The sequence below is a fragment of the Dipodomys merriami genome, unplaced genomic scaffold (assembly GCF_024711535.1).
Source record: "Dipodomys merriami isolate MVZ:Mamm:240054 unplaced genomic scaffold, mDipMer1.0.p SCAF_644, whole genome shotgun sequence".
In the NCBI taxonomy this organism is placed as follows: domain Eukaryota; kingdom Metazoa; phylum Chordata; class Mammalia; order Rodentia; family Heteromyidae; genus Dipodomys; species Dipodomys merriami.
Genome location: NW_027206229.1, coordinates 543036 through 555078, shown reverse-complemented (window position 1 = coordinate 555078; position 12043 = coordinate 543036). Strand labels below are relative to the sequence as shown.

General features: G+C 39.8%; 1 protein-coding gene across 3 annotated transcripts in view; it reads left to right on the top strand.

The window, feature by feature from the left end:
- Positions 1 to 12043, top strand: part of LOC138815514 (histone-lysine N-methyltransferase ASH1L) — a 143033-nt gene that overhangs the window by 20491 nt on the left and 110499 nt on the right. The window lies entirely within an intron of this gene.

The window sequence follows — 12043 nt, the reverse complement described above, 5'->3', positions numbered from 1 at the left end:
TACTTGAGTAACAGTGCCACTTCCAGTTTTTTTTGTTAATTGGATTTGAGAGTCCCACAGACTTTCCTGCCTAGGCTGTCTTCAAACCACGGTCCTCAGATCTTAGCCTCCTGAGTAGCTAGGATTATAGGTGGGAGCCATCAGTACCTGCTAAATGTATCTTCCTCTCCCCTTCTCCTCCCCCCCCCACTAGTGCATTTTAAAGGAAATTTATATTTTGGTGAAATTAAGTTTTACCAAATTTTTTATGTTAATCATGTTTCTGGTATAAAAGTCTATGTAACTCAAGGTTAGAAAGACTTTTTCCTCCATTTTCTTCTAGTATTTTTCTAGTTTTCACTCTTAAAGTTAGGTCTTTGGCCCTCTTTGTGTATGATCTGAGTTCCTTTGATTTTTTTTTTTTTTTTTGCTTTTTCAGACAAATATCCAGATAAATATCAAAAAATTACTTTAACTCCAAACTGCATTAAATCTAAATTGTCATTTTTCTTTTCCATGGCTCTGACCTTAGTACTATGCATATGCTATGCAAGTAGTCTACCATTGAGCTAGAACAGTTCCAAGTTCTTTCGTTGGCTAGCTTTACAGTCTTAGAGACAAATCACTATTTAGTCAGCTCTAATCAAGTTTAGACCTAATCAGCACTTTTTGCTCATTTTATAGATGAGCAAACAAGCGTTTCCATTTAACAAAATGAGAATAGCAATCAGCCTAATTTGATAATTTCGAAATGAAATAGTACATAATACTAGGTATTGACACTTAGTAGGCCTAAGATAAATATTAATGGAATTTAAAAAAATATTCTGAGATGCTCAACTACTCTGTTATTTTGACTTCTTTGGATATGTTTGGTAACATTTAATAAATGTAGTAATTGTCATTTGTTGTCAGATTTTAAATTTTTTTTTTTTCTGTCATGGAACATGAACTCAGGGCGTGGGCACTGTCCCTAAGCTCTTTTTGCTCAAGGCTAGCACTCTACCACTTTGAGCCACAGCAACACTTAGGGTTTTTAAGTGGTTAATTGGAAATAAGAGTCTCGTGGGCTTTCCTCTTCTGGGTTGGGCTGACTTAAAAACATAATGTTAAGATCTCAGCCTCCTGAGTAGCTAGGATTACAGGCTTGAGCAACCAGAGCTTTGTTGGTGGTGGTGGTAGTGGTCGTGGTGGGGCTTGAACTCGGGGCCTGGAGCTGTCCTTCAGCCTCTTTGTGCTTAAGGCTAGAGCCACAGGGTCACTTCCGGTTTGTTGTTGGTTTTTGCTGGTCCTGTGGCCTGAACTCTGAGCCTGGGCACTGTCCCTCATCTCTTCAGCTCAAAGGTAACACTACCACTTGAGCCATAGCGCCATTTCCAGCTTTTTCTGCTTATGTGGTGCTCAGGAATAGAACCCAGGGCCTCATGCATACAAGGCAAGCACTCTACCCCTGATCCACCTTCCCAGCCCCCAGTTATTTTTGAGAGGTTAATTAGGGATGAGTTTCATGGGGACTTTACTGCCTTGGCTGGCTTCACTTTACTGCCTTGGCTGGCTTCACATCTCGATCCTCAGATCTCAGCCTCCTGAGTAGCTAGGATTATAGGCTTGAGCCCATACCCAGCTCTTTTTTTTTTTTTTTTTTTTAAACTTAGTACAGGGATTTTTGAACTTAGACTCTGGGCCTTGTGCTTCAAGTTAGTGATTCAAGTCTGAGCCAGACTTTCCACTCTTCTTTTTCACTGGCTATTTTTGAAATAAGGTCTGGCTTAACCTTTCACCCACCCTTCCCTGTGCAGACAACTCCTACGACTTTTTTTTTTTTTTTGGTCAGTCATGGGGCCTGAACTCTGGGCCCAGGCGCTGTCCCTCAGCTCAAGGCTAGAGCTCTACCACTTGAGCCATAGTCCCACTTCTGGCTTTTTCTCTTATGTGGTGCTGGGGAATCGAATTCAGGGCCTCATGCATGCAAGGCAAGCACTCTACCATTGAGCCAACTTCCCAGCCCCTCCTAGGACTCTGACCCACCTATTTTACACTTACTGTCATACAGGCAGATGCCACACTCTCAGCTTTTCCCACTGAGAATTGAGTCTGCATGATTTTTCTGCTTGGGCTAGCTGGAGGGTAAGCTCCATCTTACCCTTCCAAGTAGGTAGTGAGGATTACATCAAGTTTTAAACTTTTGTTTCAACAAGTTTCTTTAGTATGTTGAAACATTAAAAATATACTTGTATACCTAGATAAAAATAGCAAAATAATTCATGAATAGAGGCTTATGAAGTAGTAAGAAATAATGACTGCATATATTTTGAAGACACAACTGAGATTTTGTTGACAAACTACATGTGTATAGCATGAGAGGAAGGGGTCAAGGATAATTACAGGTTATTAGAAAAAAATATGTTATAACTTAGATCTTTTTAAAGTCTAATCAGATCATTTCACTTCTCAAAACTTGCTGGCTTTTGTACCTTAAAGCCAAATTTCTTACAAGATTAAGCGTCTGTGCAAAAATTACTACATGCCCTTTTACCTCTTTTCCTATCAGTCTTCTTACTCAGATTCAAAGGTAAACAAAGGTCTTCTTTCTGTTTCTTCTTTTGTACTGGACCTGGGGCTTGATCTCAGGGCCTGGGCATTGTCTCTCAGCTTTTGTACTCAAGGCTAACACTCTACATTTAAATCACACCTCTACTTCTGGCTTTTTTTTTTTTTTTTGTCAGTCATAGGGCTTGAACTCAGGGCCTTGGGCACTGCCCTTGAGCTCTTTTTTTGCTCAAGGCTAGGGCTCTATCACTTTGGAGCCACAGTGCCACTCACTTCTGGTTTTCTGGTGGTTAATTGGAGATGAGACTTTCCTGTCAGGGCTAGCTTTGAATCAGTATCCTCAGATCTCAGCCTCCTGAGTGGCTAGGATTACAATCATGAGCCACTAGTGCCTGGTCATCACAGCCTTTTAACAGCTTTTTTTTGAGTTCTACATTCTTAGTATAGCCCAAGAATGTCTTTTGCAAGTTTTTCTCATTTATTTTTCCATTTTCATCTCATGTTGTTACTCCCCAGAGTAGTTAAATCTGTTCATCTTAGGGACTTTTTGCACATACTGTTACTCTGTTTTACCCCACATTTTGTCTGTCTTTTCTATGAAATGCTTCCAAAAGAGGGGGGGGAGAGAGAGAGAGAGAGAGAGAGAGAGAGAGAGAGAGAGAGAGAGAGAGAGAGAGAGAGAGAGAGAGAGAGAGTGAGTACTGGGGCTTGAACTTGGAGCCTGGGCACTGTCCTGTAGATTTTTTTGCTTGAGGCTGATGCTCTCCCACTGGAGCCACATCTCCACTTCTGGCTTTTTGCTGGTTAATTGGAGATAAGAACTTCATGGACTTTCTGTCCCAGAATAGCTTTGAACTCTGCCATTCATAGATCTCAGCCTTATGAGTAGACATGTGCCACTGGAACCCGGCTTTCATTAGCTCTATCCTTAACTCCCCTTTGTTGCTTTGATATACTACCTGATGGTGATGTCTCTGTTATTTACATCTGTTGTAATTTACAATTATTTATATTAGTAGGTTACCTTCATCCTCCTCTAAAATTTAAAGTTCAAGAGAACTGTATCTGTATGACTTACATCTAAGAGTATCACAATTCTCAAGGTATATTTTGAAGCTCTCAGAAAATACTTGTTGAATTAATGAAGGGATACTTTAAGGAGTAATGAATCCATAAAGTTGATTATCAGATGGTTAGAGGTAGTAAAAAAAAAAAAAACAATAGAATACAGCAGAAAGAAGTAAGATCCGTCTGAAGTGGTCTTTTTTAAGGAAGTATATTTAGTAATTAAGAGGAGCCAGGGAGAGTTTTCTATGCCTTTTATTGGCCATCAGCGTATTTGTTCACCTGTAACAAGGGAATAATACCTACCTACCTTATAAGTTTTAAATGTAAATGAGATATGTAAAACATTAAGCATAGAGCTTTGCACATAATAAAAATTAGGTTTATGGGGCTGGGAAGGTGTCTCAGTGGTAGCACGCTTGCCTTGCATGCATGAGGCCCTGGGTTCCATTACTCAGTACCATATAAGCAAAAAGAAAAAAGCCAGAAGTGGCGCTGTGGCTCAAGTGATAGAGCGCTAGTCTTGAACTGAAGATCTGAGGGACAACTCCCAGGCCCAGAGTTTAGGCCCCACGACTGGACCCCCCCCCAAAAAAAAAAATTAGGTTTGTATTTGGAACTTTTTTTTTTCTTTTGTTGGTTCTGGGGCTTGAACTCTGAATCTGGGCACTGTCCTAAAAGTTAGCATTCTACCATTTACGCCACAGCGCCACTTCCAGCTTTTTCTGAGTGTTTATTGGAGGTGAGAGTCTCATGGACTTTCCTGCCAGGGCTGGGTTAGACAGTGATCCTCAAGATCTCAGCCTCCTGATTAGTATTACAGGTGTAAGCCACTGACACTCAGCCCTTTTATTTCTTTTACTAATGCTAAGGTCTGTGTTAAGACTAACCTGTAGTACTTACATTTATTGAGATTGTTTTCTAGTAGTTTGCATTCAAATTTAAAAAGTACTCTTTGAGGCAGTGGCAGATAAACTCATGCCTGTAATCTGAACTTGAAATTCAAGAGGCTAAAATTCAGAGGATCATGATGCTAAGCCAGCCCATAAAAGTCTGTGGAACTCCATCTCCAGAATAACCAGTAAAAGGCATACTGGAAGCACAGGTCAGGTGGTAGAGCACCTGTGAAAGAAGCAAGCCAGCCAACCAGCAAGCAAGCCTAGCCCTGAGTTTAATCCCTGTACCGGTAGGAAAAAAAAACCACTTGTGAAACGTGTACAAAATTTGTATATATGTGAAATAGAAATGCTTAAATTTCGTATGTGGAACTTTCTTATTATGATTTTCATTTTACTGCCTAAATGGATATACAGAATAAGCCCATAGGCAATCTGTCAGTTTTCCTCCTTGATCAATGTAGGAAAACAGATATTTTGTTTATACACATTTTTCTAGAGGGGTGATCATTGTTTTCAAATTAATCTCTTGTTTATTGATATCCTATTATTTAATAATACATGCCACTTAGTTTCAAGTTTAATTCAACAAACATTTAGGATGATTATCTGCTATGTGGCAGATACTTTTCTAAGGGTGCTAGGATACAACAGCAAACTAAACAAATGTTTGTTTCCTGGTGGGGTTTAAATTTGGATAGAAAGATAGAGACAAAAATACATTGTATACCAAGTAGAAAGAAGAACCTTTGGAGTAATTAAACAATAGGTGATGTGATGGACTTTTTCTATTTTATACACAATTGTCATGAATGTCTCTTCTGTAAGGTTACATTAATGCATAGACATGAACACAAACAGAATACTTACTGTAGAAAATTCAAAGGAACTGAGTTGTATTTGAGAAACAGACAGATGACCACTGTTCTCTCTCCTTGGAGATTGACTGGGCATGGAAACAAGGTAGAGAGATTTAGGGTAGATTAAATAATATTTCTACATTAATAGCTTTTTTGTTTTTATCAGTCTTGGGGCTTGAACTCAGGGTCTAGGTATTGTCCTGAGGTTTGCACTCAAGGCTCTTGGTCTACCACTTTGAGCCATAGCACCACTTCCAGTTTTCTGTTTTTAATTCGAAATAATAGTTTCACAGTTTACAGCCTTTCCTGCCTGGGCTGGCTTTGTACCATAATCCTCATATCTCAGCTTCCTGAGTAACTCAGATTACAGATGTAAGCCAAGGGCACCCAGTTAATAGTGTTTTGATTAGAGGAGTGACATGATTTGAATTATACTTTCAAAAGGACATTTTGGTGTTGAGTTCAAGACTATGAATGATAGCCAGGCACCTGTGGCTTATGCCTGTAATTCTAGCTAAGGCTGAGATCTGAGGATTGTGTTATGAAGCCAGCCCATGCAGACTCTTACTCCAATTAACCACCAAAAAGCTAGAACTGGAGGTATGTTTCAAATGCTAGAGTGCTGGCTTTGAGCACAAAAGCTGAGGAATAGCTCCTAGGCCCTGAGTTCAATCCCTGGGGCACGCGCACGCGCGCGTGCGCACACACACACACACGCACGCACACACACACATACACACACACAGACTATGATTGATGTTCATACTGAAGCCAGGATATAGTTAAAGATTATTGTATATTAGATACTATGATCACTTGGATCTGATAATTGTCAAAATAGTGAGAAATATTTAGATGTTACACATATTTTGAAAGTGAAACTGCCATGAGAAAGTCAATTAGAAAATTTGTATCTCAGAATTTTTATTTTATTTTATTTTATTTTATTTATTTTTTTTTTTGTCGGTCGTGGGGCTTGAACTCTGGGCCTGGGCGCTGTCCCTCAGCTCTTCAGCTCAAAGCGAGCGCTCTACCACTTGAGCTACAGCGCCACTTCCGGTTTTCTGGTGGTTTATTGGAGATAGGAGTCTCACGGTCTCTCCTGCCCGGGCTGGCTTTGAACCGCGATCCTCAGATCTCAGCCTCCTGAGTAGCTAGGATTACAGGCGTGAGCCACCAGCGCCCGGCAGAATTTTTATTTTTTGCCAGTCCTGGGCCTGGGCACTGTCCTGAGGTTCTTTTTTTTGCTCAAGGCTAGCATTCTACCACTTGAGCCATAGCACAACTTCTGGCTTTTTCTGTTTATGTGGTACTAGGAATCAAACCCAGGACTTCATGCATGTTAAACAAGCACTCTACCACTAAGCCACATTCCTAGCCTGATTTAAAGATTTATGGTTGGTGTATCTATTTAATGAAAGCAAGAAGCCTATGGGGAGCATAGGTTTCAGGTGTGAATAAAGAAAAAAATGGTTTTACATGTCACCTTTGTTGTGTCTGTTTAAAAGGTATAGGTGCAGTTTATGTAGTAAAACAGGAAAAAAAAAAATTCAAGTATCCTTAGTCCTTTCCGTACTTAGAAATCCTGGAGAAGGGGGGAAAAGCAGTAAAGAAGACTTAGGTTTCCTTAACATTACGGGTTAAAAATCAAGGCAAGTTTTCCAGAAATCAAATGAAAACTGTTCTGCTATATCAATTCTTGTTGATAGGTCAAGTAAGAAGATGACTGTGCTACCTATAGTGGTGGAGGCAAGAAGCTTATGAATTTCAAAGCCGGGCGCCAGTGGCTCACGCCTGTAATCCTAGCTACTCAGGAGGCTAAGATCTGAGAATCTCGGTTCAAAGCCAGCCCGGGCAGGAAAGACCGTGAGACTCCTATCTCCAATAAACCACTAGAAAACCGGAAGTGGTGCTTTAGCTCAAGTGGTAGAGCACTCACCTTGAGCTGAAGAGCTGAGGGACAGCGCCCAGGCCCAGAGTTCAAGCCCCATGACCGACAAAAAAAAAAAAAAAAAAAAAGAAGCTTATGAATTTCAGATTAACAGGCTATATAGGAAACTCAAGGCCAACCTATACCATATATTCTCAACAAAAGAAAAAGAAAAAAATATGTGGAGGATCAGAGAACTGATTGTTATATATAGCAATGTAGAGGTCACTGCTAATCTCTAACCAGCAGTTCGTGTGGTGGGGTGTCAGTGAAAATGTGACTCGTGTGTCATAATAACAAGAACATGAGAATTTGAAGACAAGGTCTTTAAGACAACTCTTTAAAGAAGTTTTATTTATTTTTATACATACAGATAAATTACTTAGACAGTATTATCCTCATTCACCTTCTTCTTTAGCCCACCATCCCCACTGGTACTTATTTCCCATCAGAGCCTGTTTCACTTTTCTGTCAGTCTTTTTTGTGTGTGTACACACACACGTACGAACATGTCCATGTATGTCTTTCAAGTCTAGTTTCCACATACAATCAGAAGCATACAATAGTTGGCTTTTGTTCTTGATTCTCTTGCTCAGTATGGTGATGTCCAGGTTCAATCCTTTTTCCTGCAAATAACATGGTTTCATTTTTCCATATGTCTGTGTAATATTTCATGCTACATATATATACAATATCTTTTTATTCATTCATCTGTTGTTAGGCTCATTAGCTATTGTTTAGGTGTTTTGAATGGTGAGGCAGTACACATGGTATCTTTCTTATATATCTACTGGGGAGACATGTTGTTCTATTTAATACTGGTCAGGAGTATAAGGTGGAATGGGTAAGCTTGGTTGCTTTTCTTAGACCAGCCTTAATATATAGGGGACCAAAAGAATGTATGATATGATTTGGAGGCATGTTGCTGGTAAAATCAGATACTTTAGTAATTTTATAGAAAGCCATATAATCAGCATCTATGAAGAAAAAAGTTGTATGTAATTTTTTTTTCTAGTCCTGGAGCTAGAACTCTGGGCCTGGTAGTTGTCCCTGAGCCTCTTTGTGCTCAAAGCTTACATTCTACCACTTAAGCTGCTCCACTTCTGGCTTTTTCTGAGTAGTTTATTAGAGGTAAGAGTCTCAGGGACTTTCCTGCTCCAGGCTGGTTGGAACCATGATCTTCAGATCTCAGCCTCCTGAGTAGCTAAGAGTACAGGTGTGAGCCACCACTGCCCAACTATAAATTTTTTTATTGATAACAAATGATAGTCATGTATGAGAGCTAAGTGTGGTGGACCGTGACTATGATCCCAGCACTTAAAAGGCCGAAGCAGTCACTGTCAAATAAATAGTCTTAACTTCCTGGAGGGGTTGAGGGAGGAGGATGGGAAGCTGAAGTGGGCCCATTGCCAGTGGCACACATCTATAAGCTTAACTACTCTGGAGGCTAAATATATTTAGGATTACAGATATGAGCTACCAAAATCCTGCTAGGAATTTTCCCTTTATTTTTTTGGTGGGGGTCCCAAGGCTTGAGCTCAGAGCCAAAGTGCTCTCCCTGAAAGTTTTTGTTCTAGGCTGGCGCTCTACCACTTTAGCCTTAGTTCCACTTCCTGCCTGGACTGTCTGTGATCCTAAGATCTTAGCCTCTTGTAGCAAGGGTTATAGGTGTGAGCAATCAGAGGCTCAGCAGGTCTTTGTATCTTTTTTTTTTTGACGGGGGGGGGGGGGGGGGAGTCTTTGGGGCTTGAACTGGGCCGAGCACAGTCCCTGAGCTCCTTTCCCTTAAGGCTAGCACTATACCACTTGAGCCACTGCACACCACTTCTGGCTTTTTCTGTGATTAATAGGAGATAAGAGTCTCATGGACTTTCCTGCCCCATCTGGCTTTGAACTACAATCCTCAGATCTCAGCCTCCACCAGCACCCAGCAGGTCTTTATACTTTTAAAGAAAGTAAGTGACACAGAAGCAGAAATGAACATGATTTGTTGAGGACAGCAAAGAATTATAGGGGATGTGTGTTGAAATATGAAAAACAAGATTGTTTTGTTGGTACTGGGAATTAAATTAATTTCTGAACAAGTGCTCTACCACTTGAGTCATGTCCCCTGTCTGAATAAGTTTGAATAGTTAAAGAGTAAAGCCAGATTATTAAAAGCCTTGAATGCTGTTGTGAAACATTACGTGGTATGCTAGACAGCAATAATTGTTAAGTGAGAAAAATCTGATTACTCATTCAGCTGTTCGTGTGATTGAATAGCGAACTAACTAAAGAATTTAGTCAATTGGCTAGTATTTGTTAAGTAACTACTAAAATGCTGCTGTTGCTGTCTCCTCGTCCTCCTTCTGAATTATTGGTATATTTTTATTGAACTCTTGCTGTATGCCAGTGGTTGGCTTAGACAGTTTACTCGCACTCTTTGTAGGAGTTGTAAAATATTTATTTGGTCTTTGTGAATCTTACTCTTTTGTAAAGAATAATTTTGAGGTTTATATCTTAAAATATAATGTGTTTCATTTTATAGTTGGAGTTTTCTAAGGAATAAGATTTTTTTCATATTTATATATATTAGTCTGGAATCTGGAGTCAGACAACTGCTGGAAATAGAGACGAATTAATCTTCAAGATAGTGAATTATTTTGTTTTGCTTTTTATATTTGCTATAAAATCAGACTTCTGATTATATGAGAATCTAGTTTTCTGAGACTCATGAGAGAGGGAGTGGTAGATTCCACATATTATTTTATTATTATTCCACCTATTATTTATTATAGGTAGAATGGCCACCTATAATAACATAATAAAATTTATCATGTGTGGTCTAAATATTTTATTTGCCAGGTGTCAGTGGCTCACACCTATAATCCTAGCTACTCAGGAGGCTGAGATCTGAGGATCATGGTTCAAAGCCATCCTAGACAAGAAAGTCAGACTCTTATAGCCAGAAGTAGAGCTGCGGCTCAAGTGCTAGAACCCTAGCCTTGAGCACAAAAGCTCAGGAATAGTGCCTAGGCCCTGAGTTCAAACCCTAGGACGTGTGTGTGTGTGTGTGTGTGTGTGTGTGTGTGTGTGTGTGTGTGTGTGTGTGTGTGTGTGTGTGTGTGTGTGTGTGTGTGTGTGTATTTGGGAAAACATACCAACTATTTGCTAGTGGGTGTTATAACACTTAATCATTTTTATAATCAATTTGTTCTCATTAGATTGAGTAGAATTTAGAGATTATAATTTGGAACTGAATCTGTTAAATACATACTCTATTTTCAGGACATTGTATGATGCCTTGCACATAATAGATGCTTAAAAATATTTTTGAATGGATAAGTAAATGAATTCAGAGCTAAATTTACCCATTTGTGACAGAGATTATTTCTAAAAGTCCTAACCAGTAAAGCCTGGCAATTTTAAACAAAATGCTGGAATGCTGAAAGTAATGTAAAATGATTGAGTAAAACTGATTTTATTCAACTGAGAGGTAGAAAATTTTATTCCTTTAGCATTAAGAGTTATGTATGATGATTAATACCTGTAATCCCAGCACATAGCAGTTTCTTCAGTTTCAGGTCATGTAAACAAGCAGACCAAAAACTGGGAAAAAGGGCTGGGAATGTAATAGCATAGTAGTAGAGTGATTGCCTAGGATACATGAAGCCCTTGGTTTGATTCATCAGTACCACATAAACAAAAAAGCCAGAAGTGACATGGTAGCTCGAGTGGTAGAGTGCTAGTCTTGAGCAAAAGAAGCTCAAGCCCCAGGACTGGACAGAAAAAACAGCTGGGCACCAGTAGCTCTCGCCTATAATCCTAGCTACTCAGGACCCAGGACTGGCAAAAAAAAAAAAAAAAAAAAAGAGAGTGAGAGTGGGGGGGGGGGGGGAGAAAGGAAGGAAGGAAGCAAAAAAAAAAAAAAAAAAAAAAAACTGGGAAAAATTGTTAAAATATATGAAGGTTGTTTTTTTTTTTTTTTTTGTCTGTACAACTTTTTTTTTTTTGCCGGTTGTGGGGCCTGAACTCCGGGCCTGGGTGCTGTCCCTGAGCTCTTCAGCTCAAGGCTAGCACTCTACCACTTGAGCCACAGTGCCACTTCCAGCTTTTTCTGCTTATGTGGTGTTGAGGAATTGAACTCAGGGCCTCATGCATGCGAGGCAAGCGCTCTACCACTGAGCCACCTTCCCAGCCCTTGTTTTTTTTTTTTTTTTAAATATAGGTCACATTTGCTTTACCACCAGTTGCACAGGTTTTTTCATTCTTAAAACAAATGATTGCAGGGCTGGGAAGGTGGCTCAGTGGTTGAGCGCTTGCCTTGCATGCATGAGGCCCTGGGTTCGATTCCTCAGCACCACATAAGCAAAAAGAAAAAAGCCGGAAGTGGCGCTGTGGCTCAAGTGGTAGAGCGCTAGTCTTGATCTGAAGAGCTGAGGGACAGCGCCCAGGCCCAGAGTTCAGGCCCTACGACTGGACCCCCCCCCAAAAAAAACCCAAGTGATTGCATAATGATGAAGATAGACAGACAGACAGATAATGTCTAAACTAGCTTCAGCCTTCTAAGGGCTAGGATTATAGACATGCTGCCATATTCAACCATATCAGTGATTCTTAAATTGTGAATTGCACTATACCACATAACTTGTTTGTGATATCTATAGAATGATGAAAATTTTAATGTATTTAGAATTAAATGAATTTAAATGTCCCTGAACTTGACTTCAATTTTATTTTAACTGTTTTTTGGGTGCTTTTTTACTTCTTTGTCCCTCTCCCCC